The sequence below is a fragment of the Apostichopus japonicus genome, chromosome 6, assembly GCF_037975245.1.
Source record: "Apostichopus japonicus isolate 1M-3 chromosome 6, ASM3797524v1, whole genome shotgun sequence".
Classification (NCBI taxonomy): domain Eukaryota; kingdom Metazoa; phylum Echinodermata; class Holothuroidea; order Aspidochirotida; family Stichopodidae; genus Apostichopus; species Apostichopus japonicus.
In genome coordinates, this window is record NC_092566.1 from 4,949,057 (window position 1) to 4,970,600 (window position 21,544).

The 21,544-nt window shown below is 36.6% G+C and overlaps 2 protein-coding genes across 7 annotated transcripts in view; one reads left to right on the forward strand and one right to left on the reverse strand.

Annotated features, from left to right (window-relative positions):
- Positions 1–21,544, forward strand: part of LOC139968756 (uncharacterized) — a 223,241-nt gene that overhangs the window by 161,033 nt on the left and 40,664 nt on the right. The window lies entirely within an intron of this gene.
- The window catches only part of LOC139968752 (uncharacterized), an 87,388-nt gene that overhangs the window by 56,713 nt on the left and 9,131 nt on the right, over positions 1–21,544 (reverse strand). For 2 of the 6 annotated variants that reach the window (XM_071973107.1, XM_071973103.1), the window contains exon 1: positions 20,153–20,609. The exons of the other annotated variants lie outside the window; for them this stretch is intronic. The gene's annotated coding sequence lies outside the window, so the exon portion shown is untranslated. Of the gene's footprint in view, positions 1–20,152; positions 20,610–21,544 lie in introns of those variants that run through there. 6 annotated transcript variants of the gene reach the window in all.

Here is a 21,544-nt window from a genome sequence, read left to right on the forward strand (position 1 = left end):
AGCACGCAGTCGAACTGTACTGTATGCCGGACTAAGAACCAGAGGTTATGAAATCTGACATATACGCGCGTTATGCAATCATTAATAGGGATTTACTGTGATGTGAAGTGATGTGAATTATTTATTACCTTATAACAGAATTCCAGTCGTAGTGGTGCGTGCTTGTATTTGTTTACAAAATAATTAATGACAAACCATAGCCTATAATGTATCATACTATTCGACATATCAGTTGTAATCAAATGATTGCAGAAACTGCACGTATGGTACTTATTATATACTTGTTCTGAAGAATACATGTCATTTCTGTGGTACTTTGATCATGTCAAAAAGTGTCAATGTGTACAGCTTGAATTGCGAATTGTATTTATACCCTTCATTATAGAACACTGTAACGTTTGCTTAGACACGAATGCTGTCATGTAAGCATGTCTATTCATCCAGTGTTTATACTTAATTACAACATAATTAAATTTAAATGTAACATTTCCGAGAAATGAACATCCTAAGATGGAACTGTTTCTTCAATATCAACTGAGAAAAGTGAAACAGATAAAAATATAACGCGTCAAACAGGAAAAAATAATATTGTTTATAGTTACGTTATACTTGTAAAAGTGTAAAATTACTCTAGGACTATAGACACTTTATTATTATCATAAAACTAAAAAGCGTAAACTTAATAGAACAGCCGTTTTATTAAGATACATCGCAATTGTAAATTCTTAATACACAGAGTGCACAAAGGTTTCAACCGACAATATGTTTTAAATACAGGCGCGGATACAGAGGTGTGGAGGTGTCCCCACCCCCACCCCACCCCACCACAACCCACCCCACCCTTTCAGCCTTAGAATACAACACTTCCCGTCTAAATGTGTATTTTCGTATGTCACTAAGCACAAAGTGAAATTTTTCTTTATAATTTACAAGTTTCAACCCAATTGTAAAAATTTCGCAAATGGAATTCGTCTAATATAGTTAAGACGAAATGTAGTAATAAAAATTAATACGTAATCATAATGAAGTATAAATATAACACACAATATACAAAGAGAGAAAAAAAACCGGTCTAGATCATATCACGTGATACATATATCAAATTCTGTTTTGATTCATGGCATTATTTTGAACTCAACCAGACACATTGTTTAGCTAAAAATTCTCCGTCGAAGACAGAATTTTTAAACAAAACTGGTTAAGTCAACCGTTACATAAACTATATAATGGAATACGATCGAATAGAAACCAAAACAAAGATTCCAGATACAGTGTTGTAATCATTACAATCATCTTCTCCTTCTTCTTCTTCCTTTCATAATTACAAAAAGATTAATCTTCCATACATTGGACTAAAAGAGAAGGTTACACGCTCTCCTATTTTTATATTTTGCTTCAAACGACAAGAGAGAGAAAAAGAGAACAATAAACAAATTTTTGCTGATGCTGAAAAATTTTAAGAGAGAGAGAGCGAGCGATAGAGAGAATAAATTAAACAAAAGTTATCTACCAGTAAATTAATGTCAAAATTAAAAAATAGCCATTTCAATATTATTCCTCTTTTTCTATCGATTGATAGAGATAAAATGATGAAAGTTCAAGAGCATTTGACCATTGTTTTTCGTTTTTTTTTCTAAAATCTGCCTCTAACGACAAAATCTCGTTGAAACCTATTTGAATTTTCTAGTCTAGAGGCGAATAGACCTTGTTAGTATACGTTTAATATTAAAGGTATGGCGAAATCATTGATGTACATTGGCTATGAAAGATAACGTATAAGAATGTGTGCGAATATTTGTATACGTTTCGATACAGTCACCACTTCTGGTAATTAAAAATGGAGAATTGTTTGAAGTTTTTAATTTTTGCTTTGGTCTGAAAGTGGCGATACATGGAGAGTAGAGTGGGGTAGGGTGGGCCGTTGGGATGAATGGGGGTATCGGCGTTGGAGGGGGTATAATGTGTGTGTGTGTTGGAATGGGTGTTCTTGGTGCGACCGAACATAATATTTGGAAGGTATATAATGAACTTTAACAATTGTCTTTACAGGTGTTTTCCCTTCCGATTAGAAAATAATTCTTTCCTTTACATAATTGACAATATTATTTTTTGAAACGGCTGTGTTTTTTAATACTTTCTTTGTGTGCCCTTATTCTATTTTTTTATAATATCTTTTCAATAAACAGTAGTTGTTTTGGAATATAAAGGCTATTGTCTTCAGAACAATTTTAGCATTCATTTTTCCTTCCTCCCCCGTCCCTCCCTTCATCAAACCCCGCCAGTGCTGAGTATAAATCTTTCCATAATGAAAGAATAATGTCATAAATTTCCACACAACAATGTGGCGTGCTCAAGTGAAATAGCGACATAATGCCCCCCTTCTTCACTGAAACACCCCCCCCCCCCGCACAAAAAAAAATCGGCAGTAAGTCATTCTTGTCGTAATTTTTTCAATATTTCAATTTTCAAACTAAGTTGAAACATCTACGATTGTAATGAGAAACAACTTCGTTACCTTGTTAATGAGGCACCAATTAGCACCAAGAAAGACAGGAGTATAGAAATAAATCAATAAAAACAATAACAACAACAATATAATTCAGACATGAATGGCTGCTTACAATTCAACATGTTTCTAAACAATATTAAAAAATTACTTACAAAAGGGTAATTATATTATGGTTAATATTAAACATGTTCTAAAAGTATTCCTTATATCGAATTTTATGTTTCTCTTGGAAGGAAACTAAAACACATCTTTCACCTTACTTGACTATATAATATCTATGATCCTTTATTGATATTGTTTGAGGGGGAAGAGGGGGGGGGGGTGCGGGACATAACCTGACAATTGATCTCCTTGTTTGCTTTCGACGAAGGTAAAACAGTACATTGAAACTGAAATAGAAAAGAGCCCAAAAGCTCATTAAAATATCAATATACTGATCCTATATACACGGATTTAATTGAGATGAATAACTCAATGTAACTTTCTGTATTAATTTGAACGATACTTTGTCAAGTATAACAACCAAACAAGAAACGATGGTTCCTAAATTAGAGATCAGGCTACGCTATGTACGATTGTTGTTAATCTTATAATTCTTATTTGATTGAGGGACTGTTCTTTGCGCTTTATTATCTGTGGCGCGTGATAGATCCGTAGAAAACAACAGAACGCTCACTACATCTGTTCCACATAGTGTCAGTCCATCCATGCTTTTGCATTGTTTATAGGGTTTGACCTCTAAAGAACTCAAATGACCTTTGACCTCCACAAAAAAACAAGAGTGTTCTTGGAATCAGCAATGTAGAAACCCATCAAAAGTATAAACTTATTCCAAGCTTCTATTTTGAAGATATCGTGTTGACAAGGTTTTCAGACTTTGAGCACTTATTATTATTCTCCTCCTCACAAACATTTTTCATTCTGTATATGTAGCTGATTTAATCAAATTATTCCCTTGTTCTTTATATATGCCAAAATGACCGAGACGAAAGACTAACACCTGTAAAAAGTAAATAATTCTCAGTTAGTGTCAACAGAATTCCTCGGAGAGGAAATTTAAATACATCTGTCCACGAGTTAGGTTGACAAGTTGTCATTTAGCCGTAACTGATGGATGGAATATAGAAAGGAGTTTATTGATGGCTAAAGAGGAGATCGTGACTATCCAACCACAACACAATAATAGCAAAGATTAAATCTACGTGATGTAATGTATCATACTGAATTATAACAATTTACAGAGGGAAAAAAAATAGAGATGGGTGGGTAGATGAGGGGGATGGGGGGGGGGCAGGGAGGGGTGATGTAACGAAGAGAGGTGGTAGAGGTGATCGACCTCTTAATAATAATACTAATGTCAGACCGTTAATAAGGAACGGTGGGGAGGGGGGGGGGATAAAACTAAGCCATACGTACGCGTCATTAAGTATACTTCTTGGTGTATCAACAACGATATATGCAAATATTAAGTAGCCTAGTACTAAACATACCTCAAGTATGGTACCAAACACACCTTAAGTATGGTGCTAAGCATTACATCAATTATAGTACTCAACACACCTCAAATATAGTATTATACACACCTCAAGTATACACACCTCAAGTTTAGTACGAAACACGCCTCAAGTATAGTACTACACACACCTCAAGTATAGTACTAAACACAGCTCAGGTATAGTACTATACACACCTCAAGTATAGTACTTAAACACATCAAGTATTGTACTACACACACCTCAAGTATAGTACTATACACACCGTAAGTATAGTACTAAACACACCTCACGTATGGTACTAAACACACCTCAAGTATATTACTAAACACAGCTCATGTATAGTACTATACACACCTCAAGTATAGTACTAAACACACCTCAAGTATAGTACTAAACACACCTCAAGTATAGCACTTAACACACCTTAAGTTTAGTACAATACACACCTCAAGTATATACTAAACACAGCTCAAGTATAGTACAAAACACACCTCAAGTATGGTACTAAACACACCTCAAGTATATTACTAAACACAGCTCATGTATAGTACTAAACACACCTCAAGTATGGTACTAAACACACCTCAAGTATATTACAAAACACACCTCAAGTATGGTACTAAACACACCTCAAGTATATTACTAAACACAGCTCATGTATAGTACTATACACACCTCAAGTATAGTACTAAACACACCTCAAGTATAGTACTAAACACACCTCAAGTATAGTACTACACACACCTCAAGCATAGTACATACACACCTCATGTTTAGTACTATACACACATCAAGTATAGTACTACACACACCTCAAGTATGGTGCTACACACACCTCAAGTATGGTACTAAACACAGCTCAAGTATAGCATTATACACACCTCAAGTATAGTACTATACACACCTCAAGTATAGTACTAAACACACCTCAATTATATCGTAACACACCTTATGTATAGTACTAAACACAGCTCAATTATATCGTATTAAGTATAGTACTAAACACACCTCAAGCATAGTACATACACACCTCATGTTTAGTACCATACACACATCAAGTATAGTACTAAACACACCTCAAATACGACACTAAACGCAGCTCAAGTATAGTACTATCACGTATAGTACTAAACACACCTCAAATATATAGTACTATAGATACCTTAAGTATATAGTCATGTTCGGATTAAGACACACCAAGATATATGTTTCCTTGAGGGACCATGCGCAATATCACCTCTGAATATGTTTCCGTATGGAAAATTTGATTAATGGAAAAATCGAAATAATGTCAGCTTCAAATGATTAATTAAATTTACCTTAAGTAGCATAAGTTTGTGTTGTAGACATATCGATGCTGTGACCAATCGGTTTACTTATAAGTTGGCATTTACAAAGAAAAATAATGAACATAATAAAAAAATATTTTTAATATATATATATATATATAGTAACTTTTCCCTGAAAATAATTCTGGGCTATTTACATTAAAAGTCAGAACATTGTGGGATGAAAGCAAACGAGGTCGAAGTACTTATTGAAAAGAAATGAATTTAATAATATTTTGAAAAAAAATTGTTGAAGGTATGTCACTTCAATTCTAGAAAATTGATTTGATTTAATAATTGAAAAAAAATTAAAAGTCATCTTTTTTATCACACGGGCCATCATGACAAAAGCCGCAGAGACACCTCATGTTCTAACCGACCTATCTTACGGAAGATTCTGTTGTTATGTTTTCCCGACCGTCTGTTTACCTGTTTTTAAGGCTTTCTTAATCAACCGTGCGGGAAATCCAAACGTCCAAGGCTTTTGTGAAGATGCACACTGGAAACTAATAAGATAGACATCTCTGGGAATATGAAATGAAAACCCGGACCTGCTTATTTCATACAAATTAATCGCAGCCAATATTTCAGTATTGAGAGGACGCGTCATGTGTGACTTGAGTCCTACTTATATCGGTGGGGGCAAAATGACAAATTCTCGTTTTCAATGCTTGTTTTCTTTTCTCTCTTTGTTTTTTATGGTAATATTTCTTCTTCTTGTTATGATACATCTTTTCTCATACAAATATTAATAATCCTTAGTAATTTCTTTTCGAAAGTAGACAGGGTCGAATCTATATAAAACAAATAATGATAGTACTCCCTGTTTTTGAATAACAATCAATTCCTTCTCCATACGTCAACAATTATAAAATAACAAAATAAATAAAAAACCATAAAAATAAAAAACAACCTGTATATCATGTATGAGCAATGCTAAGTGGTAACTTGTTTTTATTGTTGGAGGCAATAAAAACATTTATAAAAAAGCACTAAATTTTATATTATTCTAATATAGGAGTTATGATTCTTAGTTTATTTTAAGAAACCACAAGCATGAATAAATATCCTTATCAATCATCGTAACAGAAAGATATTTATCTTTACCATGACAAGGTGAATCTCTACAAGGGGACAAACGAACATACGGAGATACCTTTTCTCAATAAAAAATTAAAAAAAACAAGAATAAACTTGATGAATGGACGAATTATAGATATTGTCATCTTTAATTTTTTCATCATCGTTAATCTCTCACGAGAAAAATATTATAAAAACAGTGAACTGAACGAGAGGCGTAAAATATGACTGTCAATTTTTGCCTTTTATAATAAAGATATGTCGAAAATACTCCTTCGAACGGTAGTCAACTGTAAAATATTGCATGCATTGACTAAAATCAAAATCAAAATTACTGATCACTTCGTCGGTTGGAAAGAGCCTAGGTGCATATTTAAAAAAAAAATATATACGTTTTTAAGTTTTAAAGACGTATATAAAGGAACACACTCCCACCCCCACCCCCACCCATATACAGATTTATTTTAGGGGGCCGAATGTCAATATATGTTATAATTAATCAATATTATTTAATGCCAAATAAATGTGATTACTTTGAATGTATGACGTCAAAACTGTCAGATGGGATGGGATTCATTTATATCTTCAGCCTGTTCGGATTTACCGACGGTAGTTCGTGATCAGCGTCATATATACCGCACACTGCCCTTTTTAAAGCTCCTACGCGACCCCACCCCTCCCCCACATCCTTCGCCATCACCATATATCCCTCAACCTGCCTTCAGTCGGCAGTTATTTTCGTTGAACGCCTTATATAGACGTGATTTCACTGTATTCTCTCTTACATGGGCCCCACAAGTTCCTTTACCCAACTATTACACCTCACCTCCAACATCATCCTCCCATAACCACACTCCTACACTCTTTCGCACGAATACCCTTCCCTCCCACCCCCACCCCCACGCTCGTATCACTCTCATTTCTAACGCCTCACTCATGCACCCCACCCAACCCCACCGCTGCCTCTCGTCTCCAAATGAAAGATCATCTTCTATGATAGCTTTTGTCACATTAAATGTATTCTCTCTCATCCTTCATTGTGTTTCTTTCCTTAATTGATGATTCATTCCAATGAATCGTTTGCCTGGGTCCCGTGTCCTTTATATATAACTCACATACCTTACCACTGGTCCCACCCACCGCACCAAACGCGCCTCATTCTTAACCATCTTATAATCTCTCGATCGGAGATTGTTATTATTTACATACAATCTCTTACGCCTTACTATAATCTCCTTGCCTCCAGTTTGGAGATAATCTCTCCTGATGGTCTTTGTCTTACAAATGCAAATCTCGTCCATCCTCCAGTACATTTCTTAATTGATGAATTGGCTCTAGACATGCTGCCATTGAAATTCTGTCTTGGATTTCCCAGGGCAACCGAGAGAGGAAGTGTCAGTTTTATTCTTAAAGATGTCCACATCACGACGCAAACCAGATAACAATAGAAAAGATGCCATTTACAAAAAAATCTAGCTTATATCTTGGAGCGTTTGTGACATTTCAAAACCTATGGCAACCTTTAGGTACCTTCGATTGCATCATTCGTAAAAAAAAAGATGAGAATATTGGTCAATTTGCAGTATATTTGTCTCTCTCTCTTTCCCTCTCTCTTTCATAACTAAAATCAATTTTGCTCCGCTCATCAATACCGACCGAGTACTAAGCACTACACGAGAAACTCTCAACCTCTTATAGGTAATCATCAAAGCAAGTCAGCCAACAATTATTTTAAGTGATATTTTGACATCGCTATAGTCACCATTGTAAGTTCCATTTTTTGTCAGCGTTTAAAGTCATCCATATCAACCATAAACTACAAAGTCATAATGTTCATCTTCGTACGTAGTTTAAGTGAAAATTACGGTCGTGTAGGGTAACTGTACCGTTTACTCCCTTCAACTTCAATGGAAGTGTTCATTTTAAAGGCCTTGGGTTCTTTTTTCTTCCCTATCTTTCTTTCTTTTTGTTATGAAATTCTTGGTGGAGTGTGTAATGAGTTTTTTCTGTGAGCTGTCACATGTAATCTAGGTAAGAAATATCTCACTGGGTTACACGACAGAACAGTATATACAGATATATAGTTCTGAACCAATCAGCGTTGAGTTACGTGCGCGCCTATAGTATTGATGTACAAATCCTAATTTATATACTTGCCGCGGTTATTCACTGAGTACGATACAGTAAGTGAGGGGGAGAGAGAAACGAGAAAACAACATAATGATTTTTTTTACCTCCAATTCGAATTAAAAGGTATCAAGTTAGGTGAGGCATGCCGCTGACAGTTTCACAACATACAGACAGACAATCATCAACATGCATCGTATAATGGAGAATTACTGTCAGTTGTTCAAATTTGTTAAAGGGGCTATAAAGTCAGCAGTGACATATACACAAGATTTCAAAGGTGGGAGGGGTGGGGGGGGGGTTAAATTTTAAATACAATACTCCCGACTTATTTAGGTAGGCACGAAAAAACTACACCTGTGATGGTTAAACTTCTGAGTTCCTTTAAAATCACTCAAACTGTATAACTAACTATTCCTAAATTCAGATAAACGTTATTAATACCTCATTCTGAACCACCGAGTGTGAAGTAAAATCAACCAATTTAAATGGAAGTCTGTACACTCTAACCCCCCCCCCCCCACCCCCCGCCTTTTTTTGTAATAAAGAGTTGCTGGATAGCAATACCTGAGAGATGCCTTTAGTCTCTTCAAAACTTCATGTCCCCGGGCTGAAAGTTCAATCTGTCTCCGAAATTTGTCACTATGGTAACACTTGATCGCTCTCCGTAAGGATAGGATATCACATCCTAACATTACAAATCAATATGCATTGGAAGGTTATACCGTGATTAAGTGAACACCCTGAAGTCGAAATATTGTCTTTCCATGTATGAAGCCTGAAATATTACCTTTATCTTTAATATCTTAACGATGTAGAAAGAAAAATCGTTACACATGGGTTACCGGTACTGTAATTCAGGAATGTATAGAAATTGTCATATAAGTAAGTGCTTAGCCTTTAGCTACTGGAATAGTCAGCGGAGCATTAAATATATATATGCCGTGACGAAAATAATTGTCAATAACAAATATGTGGCAAACCCATTATAAAAGAACAGTTTTACACGAACTACCTAACATGCTATACGGTATATTTCTCTTCAAAGATATATATATGTTGCATTGGCATTACTTCCACGTGAAGCTTCATTGCCAAGTATATAAACAGTTTTACAGATAGGCTATATAGAAGTGTCGGTCTACGATGGCATGGGATGGGGTTAGAGTATATAGTGTGTAGGCTTCAGCGGGGTACTGTTAGTGGGTGAATTAGATGGGTGGGTTGGAGTCGGTAAATAGGTAGGTTTTATAGATGCAGTTTGTGGGTGAGATGAAATGGGATGGGTGAGTGAGTTAGGTTGAAATGAGATGGGTGAGTGATTTAAGGGGTGACTGTGGGTAAATTGAATTGGATTGGGGTAGCTTGTGTGAGGTTGCATATATTTTCGGAAAACTGTAAATAAAAGTGCTAGATTGAGGAACTGCTGGATCTCTGTGGCCTACCTTCCATGCATGTACGTAAGGCTATATATCGTCTGCTATACGTCTGTAATACAGAGCCCGACATCTGAGTGAGATGGTTAATTCACAAAATCTAAAGAATGGATTTTAACGGTCGATAACAATCACGATTAATTTTATCCCTTAAATTTTATCCCTTAAAGTATTTTCCTATAACTTATTTGTCTTCATATGTAAGTTCAGTGCATTTTAAAACTTGACGTAACGAATACAAATTTTGGACACCTATCCGATTGGTAAAATGTTATTTCAAAATCCGCATCCGTAATCATGTTCAGTTTAAGCAACATTCGAGCCTCTGAACTGATCGTTATCCGTATTCCGATGTTCGAATATGCAGAAATCAGTGGAAAGTGAGAATGTTTCATTTTGCATTTCAGCACATGCATGACCGAAGTGCTCATATACAGAAAGTCTGAGCATTATAATACAGTGAGCTAACTGCCATACACGCATATCTACGTAATATGAAGTATTGCATATGTGAATAGTCATAGATAATATAGAAGTTGACTGTAACATGCAGCGTGTACAATACTGGCGTATCTCAATGCTGGCGTATATTTATTAAAACATATGCGTTTTCCTATCTTTTCGGGATTTTTTTTTATTGTCTCTCCTAAAATGACTGCATGGCATTGTGAACATGAAAAGTTCCTATTACTTCCGCAAAAGACAGACCGAGGCCAACATCGGGACTTGTTTATGTATCAATAATAACGGACGATTTATGGTTAATAGCGAGGTCTCTGACGACGTGTACTCGGTAATAATTCCATACAATGTTATATCTCATCTCCTTCCGTTATTTTTGAAGCAATTGAGAACATTTTACATCTGTATGCCATCGATCATCTAGTCGGCTTTAAAGGGATATTGTCGGTCGGTTGGATCTGATAGCGTAAATAGAATCGCTGCATTGAAATTGTCTACATTTTGGGTTCAAAACCACACCCTCATAGAATATTGCATTGGATATAACATGAAAACAAAGAAAAAAATCACATTTGTTGATATTCTGTGAAAGCATCTGGCAACAGTAGAAAGTAAGTTGAAAAATGGAAAAATCGACAAATATCAACATTTTGTCGAGATGTCGACTTACGTGTAACATGTCATCTTTGACATTTTGACAAATTTTACCGAGATGTCAAATTAGCATAAAACTCGGTATCTCGACAAAAATTCAATATATGTCGAGATGTCGTTCTATGTTTACATGGATAACCTCTACATCTCGCATGTTAACTTATGACCGCCGCCGTATAATACCTCGAATTAGAAATGATACTGACGTATTTCAACTAACATGAGGTGCTGATTATTTCTCCCTTTAAAATACGTGAACACTCCTTTAAAGCTTGGAGGTTTCTGGTTACAATGAAAAGCACCGATACATACTCTCGTGTGTCGCAATGAGAGACTGTCAGTCTAACTAAAAAAAATAAAAACTCCCTCGACTATATTTGAAGATATAGAATGTTGTTTTATATTTTCTTTCCTTTTACAAAACATTCCACGTTCACTTACTTGGTATTGCATTTTCATGAGACATTTCAGTCTTTAGGTCGGGTGGGAGCCGGTGGGGTTAGGTGCACGTTGATTCTGTATAATACATTGGTGTCCCACCAATCCCCTCCTCGTATATCTTCCAATAGACTACCTACATACCCACTCGAAACTGTGCCATCTCAGCTATGACATCAGTAAAGTGAGTTAGTTAGTAAGGCTAGTGGAGAGGGCGCCATGTGCTATATCAACGTAGAGTTCCTTTATAGAGAAAGGAACTCTTTATCAACGGGTCATGGGCCAATAAGGGGGTGGGGGTGTCTGGGTAAATAAGGAACGGGTTCAAGAAAATAATGTATTCTTATTTCATAGTTCCTTAGGGGGAAGTGACGGCTTCACTCAGGAGCCCGGTGACACAATTATTTCCCGGAGCTCGAACTGGCTCTAAATACGCCTCGTGTTAGTAAGACACATACCTCGTGCCAGATCATCAAGTAAGTAGTCTGACACTCGGGAAAGATTGAAAAGAGATGAAAAGATAGATCAAATAGATTGATAATAGATCTAAACCGTCGCCGTGTGTTGTAATCAGATTATATGGGCAGTATGTAATAAACCATCACAGATCAAATTACTTTATGTGTATAGTCCAATTTAAGATCTATGTCACGCCAGAAATTTGCCTGCTCTGTAACCTTTATACCAATAACAAAACCAATTTAAAATTGTGATCCACATATATAGTTTAATGTTTCACTGTTATTGATCCTCATTCTTGTGGAGATTTGTTGCCTTAATTCTAATTTTAACATTCTATTCTCTATATAAATATATAAATATATATATATATATATATATATATATATAAACGCATTTATACGGTTGACTACAACCATGCCGACATCTTCTCTATAAAACAGTTTCAATTCCTGCTACTCCTTGTCACTTTCGGTGATCATGCACTGAAGAAGAGCTAGTTTTGCTCGAAAGCTCTGCAAAAACCAAACATTGGCTGTTTTACTTCCAATCACTTACCTAATTCAATTATTGTATCTCACTCGAGATCCAGCCTTTCTCTAAATGCAGCATAGTTGTTTAACAGTTTTTCCGTTATTCCTATATATATATATATATATATATATATATATATATATATGTTTCATATTTTTGTAACATTTAGTTAATGTCATCATATCGTGGTAAATTTACTGCGAAATGTACTTATCTCTGGTAATGGAATTCGCCCGCCATTCCACACAATAAATATGAGGCTCGTGTGGATTTAATGTGACTTCCTGGAATGTGCAAAAACGGAAACAGACTTGAACGTTAACTCCATGACACACTTTGACATCTCATCGCGTGTAACTTTCACTAGTTAGAGTTCTACGGAGGTGTAGAAGAGGCATCGCATCGACGATTTACAAAAAAATTGGTACATGTATATTAGTTACTGTATCTCGTAGGAAAGATAATTTCCAGATATTTAAACCTCTGAGAAAAGAAAACAGCATTCATCACAACGTCTTGTTTAAAGGATTGGTTCAGGTGTTTGACATGTCTATTTTGTATGAAAGAGCACAAAAAGACAAAAAGAACAGTGGAGAAACTATCATGATGGCATGCTCTATTAAGGAGATATGACACTATGAAGATATCAAAATTTCTTTGAAAATGACTGGTGTAGAAAGACTAACTGTGAGGGTGTGATGTCACATCCTCACTTCCTTAACATGTGTGAATATATTTCTTTAAAAATTATTTACATTTTTTAACACATTTGAAAATAATATAATCAAAAATTCTTCAGATGTTTAATCTCAAATACTTTCTTTGACAAATATGAGATCTCCTGACATATCTTTTGGTTGAAAGTCATGAAATCTCACAAAATATTTAGAAAAAAAACAAAGACTTTTCAGGAATGTGAGGATTTGACATCACAGCTAGTCAGATTTCAGCAGTTTCTACACAATCTGATAAAACTTTACACTTGAATATCTCTTTAACCGAAAAAGATATTGAACAGTTTTTTCACCATTGTGTTTCTTTTATTGTCCTCTTTCATATAACATAAACATGTATGACAACTGAACCAATCCTTTAATATGCACATTGTATGTAATGGTCAATGTGATGTCCTTCTTACGCCTATGGCAAGCCAACCGGGACATATAACGGACCGGGTTTATATACTCGCAACAGCCAAACAATTTAAGGTTTTTCATTCATGAGATACGAAGTTTTTCAAGCATGAGGGCTCGACGAAAATTCGACAACGTGTCACTTGAAAATTCAACAAAATAATAAATGAAACAATGTTTCCAATCTAGAAGCTACGAGAACGTTGTCCCGCGGGAATAACAACTGCATAAAGCTTCACTTTATTGTAGTTTACTTTACACAAGAACTAAATACGGTACACACGAAATTCTACATTACCTTGGCTTACAAGAATGCAGTAGTGTGGATTATATTATGATACACGTTCTCCAATTTCTACGACGCGTTCTCGAGAAGAAAAAAAAACATAAACAAAAAATTGTTACGCGTTGCCGAACTTCGATGACGCGTTGACAAACGAATCTTATAAATGAAAGCGTTTCACTGGCTGCATGTTATACCAAATTCGCTTACATATAAGCAGTCGTTATGGACCCTTCGACATGCCGTCTATATACGCTTCGATGGAGTAATTATTGATGACAGTGATCAATCACTTTGTTCCCCCTCTTTATTCAACTGTGGCATACCAACAATTTCGAATTGTCCTTAAGTGATCTTCTAAAATTAAAGGCTGTTAAAAGTTTGACCTTCAAATATACCTTACGAAGTTCGGAAAAAATGTTTTACTCACGATTAACTTTGACACCTTTCATAACGTTTCGCTTTAGTATTTGTGTTCAGTGAATCATGTTATTGTTTCAATATGATTAGTACTCAATGTCTGGCAGTTATGTCAATGAAGGGAAAACTGCAGAATATGTATATAGTGTGTAGAAAATAACAGCAGCACTGTTACTATATGGTGCTTTGATATGATAGCGTTTATGCATAGTTTTCTGTATTAACATGTTACACGTGATAGCATATAACAATACGCGCATAATACGATTTGATCCGATAAACCCGCATAATTATCACCTTCATTGTGACGTGACACTGTAGTCTTCCCCTTACATAGTCTTCCTTCGAGTTCCCCCTCCCTCCCTCCACCCCACCCCCGCCTTGTAGTACGGGAAAGAGTACGAGTACAAAATAATATCCACCTTGTTAATGAGTATTTGTTCGAGTACAAGGCTCTATGCTTGAGTACACGAGTGTCTGAAATGGTTTCCAAATATGTTCCAAGTACTTGTACAAATCCAAATGGGCGGGTACAAGATAGAGTACCCTTGGTATGAGTATAATAACGAGTACAAAGCTCTATAAGAGAGTGTACGAATATACAGTCCTACATTGGTATACTATAGTTTTACAAAATGTCCGAAGTATGAGTACAGTCCCACGAGGCAGTAGCGTGAGCGCAGAGAAGACAATGATGGGTCATTTCCCCGTCCCCCACCTCCATTGTTAGTCGGGGGAGGGGTGGGGACGTTTCGTCAGGGATTTTATTACATTAAGACGAAGAAGAATTAGACCGTCTCTACGGACTCAGGACGCTCTTGCAAGAAGGGTCATGCCGCTACCTAAATCAGTCGGGGAAGGTGGGAGGGGGGTAGAATTCTACCCCATCACCTCCTTAATACCTTTGACATTCTGTGTACGTTACTGTCATAAGGGCGAGGTACTGATTAACCCCTGCCTCCCCCACTTAACCACCCCACCCCTTGACGATTAACGTGTCATTACTATGTACTGAACTAAGTGATGAACACACACTGTGGTCTGTAAGTGTAGCGCTTGCAAATGTGAACACATACGAGCAATATTTGTCACACAGCGCTAATTGTTCGAATCGCTTTTCAATATTTTACGCACTGCTGGTCGTTGAACTCACCGAGAAATTTTATCACATTTTCCTGGAAAACCAATGGAGTTACTTTTTTTTTTGCAAATGCGTTGAAAAATTAATGGCCTAAGATTTGTAGTGTCAATTATCTTATTAAGTATATGTGAAAATATTACAGTTTTTTATATTTTTTATTATGTTTTATTATTAAAATAGATATAAAACACATATATAATACAACTTTGTAAGTAAGTAATAAATTTAAAGGAACGTTCAGACAAAGTATTGCTCCGACATAAATGTTAATTTTTATTGGCTATTAAATATTTAACACGTCGCTTGGTTTATTCCCTACCGTTTTCACACACACACAGACATACACACCAAAATCCTCTGAAATAAAAGGAACAGCACGAATGTTTTAGATTAAAATCATCTTAAGAATTATACAAAACACCCCGTGTCAATTTTAAAATTGCAAATTCTGATGTCAACCTTGTTTTCATATATAATGCACTGGAAATAAAAGCATTAAATGAAAGTACAACGTGTAATTCATGCGTTACTCAATCGAACATGAATTGTGAGCTATGGAGCTTTTACCCCCCCCCCCCTCCACCCCTCCCACAAAGAAAAAAACCTGTAAATTGTGTCCTCGAAATAGTGAGAAAAGTATTCTTCAATACAAATTACAGTGGCTATATGTGTAATGATCTGAAAGGGTGATAAATATAGCAAAAGTTAATTTTAGAATTTTTCAAATCTTTCCGCGTTCGTGTTGTTTCCTCCCTGCTCGAATGCGCAAAATCATTTATTTAAGTGATACGAACTCACAACACATGTTTCTCTCTCCCGCCGCCCCCCCCCCCCTCTCTCTTTTTCTCTCTCTCTTTCTCCCGGTCGGGAAAGTAATAATCTGATGTATAGCATTTGTTATTAGTTGCTTGCAGGTATCGTGTTGTCACGATAATTTATTTCTTCATTCCCAGGAGCGCAGACTTGAGAAAGTCTAAAACTGTCATCAACCCCCCCCCCCCCCCCAATAGTGCATGCATTTGAAGAGGCTGCTATGTACTGTATATCTCATTCTTTATACTTTGTTTGTTTACCTTGACAGAGGTGTTATCCGCAAATGGATTTGCCAAAAATATACACAAAGTTTAACGTGTTGTGACACAGTCTTTATTTTCATTAACAACACGGTTTATTTCTACACTTAAGAGACAAACTATAAATGATTTCTCAGACAAACTGACGCAGTAAGGCAAAGACACATGTAACGAACTGGCAATCCTCTTATAACTATAACATTACTGTAGTGTAAAACATGATATTAAGCGAAGTTGTCTTCCCCTCACCTCTTTGGATGGGGTCGGGGAGGGTTAGGGAGGGGTGGGGAGGGGACGTGCACGTCCTAAGTAGGCTATATAAATGACCTAAGTCTGCCTTGTAGAAAATTGTTCGACCTTTCTTCTGCTTTTCATAATTGCTTTCAGCTGGCAAAGTGCCAAAAGTCTGGAACCATAAATGACTTTATTTCATGAATACTCCGCATCCCATAAGGAATATAGATACTTAACCCCCCCCCTCCGTCCCCCGCCCTCCACCCCCTTTTTTAAGGTACCACTCTATAATTAGAGTAGTGTGCATCCGCTCGAAAAGTTAACCAGTTTGGACAAAGAGTCAAACTAACCTAATGTTGTTTTAGCATATTATCAGTTACCATCATTGTATGTTTTTTTCTGCCCTTTTGTGAAAGAGCATAATTTAAAGTACAGATGGTGTGAAAATGCAGAGGATTGAAGGTTATATAAACCATTTTAGCAATTCTTTGGTTAAATGTTGATATTATAATCCAAGCGAGCAGACGGAATGGTTGGGGTTCAGTACGCTAAACTTGCTCCCCTTCATATAGATCAAAATATAAACCGTCATGATATATGGAACTTTGCAATGAGAGGCCAAGATCTCAGTTATCACTGATTTGATATAGGTATAGGATATGCCAGTTGAAAACTTATATGCTTTGGCGGGTCTTGAAAGCCACGAGTTTAGTTTGTAAGTCAATGGATCGTTTAATTGTGGTGCGACATTTTTTTTATGTTACGCTGTTACTGCGTGGGAACACCATATGTTATCTGCATATTCGACAGCTAAGCGATGTATGTATTTATGGGTGCTTATATTTTCGCATAAAGTATAAAACCTATTCAAAAGGATCAGAAGAATCTCCAATGTTATTCAAAGGTTCCACTTACATAGAAAGAGCGTCTGCCTTTAAGGCATTTTTACACAAAGTACTTAACCGTCCTCAAAGGTCAAGAGATTTAAACACATATATGAAGAGATGATGTAGAACGGTTAACTAATGCATGGTTAATCATGTTGTTGTTGCAGCCTACCACACATTCATTACACGTACACATTCAGTTCGTGTATGATATGTTTGTGTCGTGTAAACGAAATAATCGAACAGTGGAAATATATGCAAACAAGATAAAACAGAAACGCATGTACACTTGAACTTATTTTGTACTGTTGTAGCTTGTCAGGGGCGACGGATGAATGTCCAAAGGGATGGGGGTGGGGTGGGGGGACAAACGTGAGGACCTCGACAAAATGGACACTCCGTGCAATCCGTGACACAAATTTAAGTCTCTAAATTTGTTTTGTCGACAAAACGACACTTTCTAATTTGACAGTTTTCTTAATTTTGCAAGTATAAAGAATACCTTTGGAATAACAAAAGAGTACTTTCTCGTTACCAAACTGTATGAAGGACGGGTGACCCCCCCCTCACCCCTCGCGTCGTGGGTTCCGCCGCCCTTGCTCACAAGTAGGCCTATATCTCTAGACGAATAATGGTGATTGAGTTGTTTTTCCTTGGCCAACTCAATATTAATCAGAATTGGTCTCCGGTCAAAGAAAATGTCACAACTATATATACAATTGTAGAGAAGTTTTCCCCCGACCCATTGAAATATGAAAATTCGTTCCTGGATATATTTTCATAAGTATATACCAGTATAACTATATAAACAGGATAGACATATGGCGCCTCGAAGGTGACGGTAATTATTGATGGTAAGAAATGATAACATAGTCACGGTCTATGACGATTTCATGGCAAAACGGTTTTAACCAGCTTATCAATGGTTTTACTACGTGCTTTAAAATTAAATGAGATGTACATTTTTCGTCATTTATTTACTTAGCATAGCTTCAAGTATAATGTTGATGCTTGATAAAAATCATATATATATATATATATATTATCATACTGCCCTGAATTTAATCAGTCAATTTTATTGTATGTATATATGATCTTCCCGCAAGCAGGAACTCGCGAAAGAAGCCATGGAGGCTTGTAGACTCGCAAGCTGACCGAAGCCAATCTCTCGGCACACATCCATTTAACGTCCATGTCGGGAAGTTGTTATTGAACAACACCCTTGCCAGACGACACACATTGCTGTCGGCGGGGAATCGAACCGGGGATCTCATGACTGGGAGACGCCGGCGTTAACCACTAGGCTATACACTCCGGCTAGGCTATACACAATTACAATTACAATTAAAAACTTCGTATCTTTGTAAAAAGTAAAAAAAAAGAAGTAAAGTAACAAACAATATGTTTTCAAGGGTTTTTTACTTTTTCATAAAGAGTAGGTTTTGTTAACCGCACCTTCAGTAATGTCATGCAACGGGCAATCACTTTAAGTGTGCAGGTATATACACTAGGCTACACTGAATGTAATTTAGCAATTATTTGAATCGTGGTCAAGTCGGCTTGACAGTTAAGCCAATTTGTGGCTTCCAAAGTTGTTTCATTTTTATTTATAGCAAGACTGCTAAATGAGCTTATTTCTTCACGGTTAACTGGAGTTTCTCTGTATACAAATCATGTTAAGAATTACCCTATCAATATTGAGTATATGCAACCACTGCAGAGACTTTATACGTTGTACACGCGATATCAATTTGGGCATTAAATTGATACTATGATTTTACGTATAGGTTACACGTAAAGGAAAAGATTTCAAGTTATGACATATGGGCTGTTTGTAGGTTAAGTTCAAATGTAGATGCGCTACTAACCAACCCCTCACCCCCCCCCCCACCGCATTGCCCGAATCCTTCTCCCACCTATTTTTCCCGCAAGATTATAGGGCCTGCAATTAAAGGTAATTAATTAACAGGCGAACAAACTTTTAATTACGTCACTGCGTCATTATCGGTCACTACTACATGACGTCAAGTCCTACAGAACGATTTGGCGTATGCCATACTAAATAAAGATCAAGTATGTATCTTACAAACTGCTATGCAACATAATGATGGGACTTGCATCCCGTAACTACACGGGAGGATGTTCCCTTTTCTCCCCTTCCCCTCCCCTCCCTCCCCTCCCCTCCCTCCCCACATCATACACATATCCGCGACACGAGCTAAGTCAAAGTACCATACGCCTAGAGAATTTACAGTCTTACGTTTGAAGCAATTATCCACCCGCCCCTCTTCTTCACCCTAACACCTTCGACAAGACTAGACAGATTTACCCTGGATACTGAAGGGTCCCCTGTCCCCTCCACGCCATCCCATGCAGATTTATCTCCCTCTCAGCTCCTTCAACTTGTCAACAGACATATTTAATAAAGAAAATGGCATAAAAAGCACATTTTACTTACCAAATGATACCGTTCCGGCTTTCCCGGACTGTGTAGAAAGTAAACTGTTCCGCACTCTGCTGTTTACGACATGTCATCCTGTAACGTCATTGTAGTTCACTATTCTTTAATGACTATAAAACCTCTCTAAGTTATATCACATAATAGAGAAAAATGCCTTTTCACTGAATATACGTGAAGCTACTGATTACACATTAACTCCACAGAAAGTCTCAGAAAATTGAGGAAAGATCCGATTTGATGACGGTTAGTTGCAGGTTTCACGCGTAATACATGTATATGTACACTCGTATCACGTGTATACGATTGTATACAGTCTATATTGCCTTTGTTCTGTTCAAGGGCAAGTTATGTCGAAACGCATTTATACGGTAGACTATTTGTATAGAGTTGTATTCAAACAATTCGCATGCGAAACCTGGCCAGACAATTAAGGAAATAAAAGTATGAACTCAGAATATTAAAGTGCAATGCGCTTTTTTGCTACAAGGCTGACACAAAAAGATTCAAATTTTCTGTTTATTTATTTCTTCTTCATTCGTTTATAAAAAAAAACTTGTTATGCATTGTTCTGTTTCGTTCTGGGCGATTCAGCCTATCATCGAAACAAGTAAAATGTAAGCAGGATCCCGGGGACTAAAGCACTTCACGCCTCATAGATCCCTATGTTAATCGGTGTTAATAAGCCTTATATAACTTCCACAACGGTTAACACTAGACGTATATATTTGAACCCCACAAACTAATGTTCATGATATACAATGAAAATACAACAATTTCTAGGCAAAATATTCGCTTTGAAAGGTATGCATCTATAGTTACACGTCTCGTTCCTACTTGTTGAAAAGAAATGAAAAGCGAGTTTACCAATGCGCATGACAGTATATAAGTCAGGGGAACATAGAGGCAACTCCCCACCCCCCCCCCACCTCCAGCTCGCCCCTCTGCAGTGTTGTGGATAAAATCAAAATGGGCCCCTTTCCATAACTATATGGAGTGCCTCTGTTTGGGAAAAAGAAGCATCCATTTGACCACTTTTGTGATTTGAAGAGGCCTCTTTGTAGAACAATTCAGCAAAGTGCAATTAACATGTGCTCATAGTAATCAACGGCGATGCCATTCAAATGTGGCTGTGCTTCAAACAATTTATAAAAAAGTTTCAAATTCACTTCCCTAGAAATTCTTACTCTCCCTGGATCTAAATGATTCACGGACAGGGAGCATATTGAGGCGTGTTAGCATTGAGAAGTTTATGTCTCAGTGCGCATGAGCAAACTTTTTAGAGGGTAGCAGAAGGATGCCTTTGGAAACTTTATCGTGGATGACCAGTATTTTATATTCTAGCATATTTGAAAAGGCAAAGCTAAGAGCTTCAACTTGAGGTTTATAAGT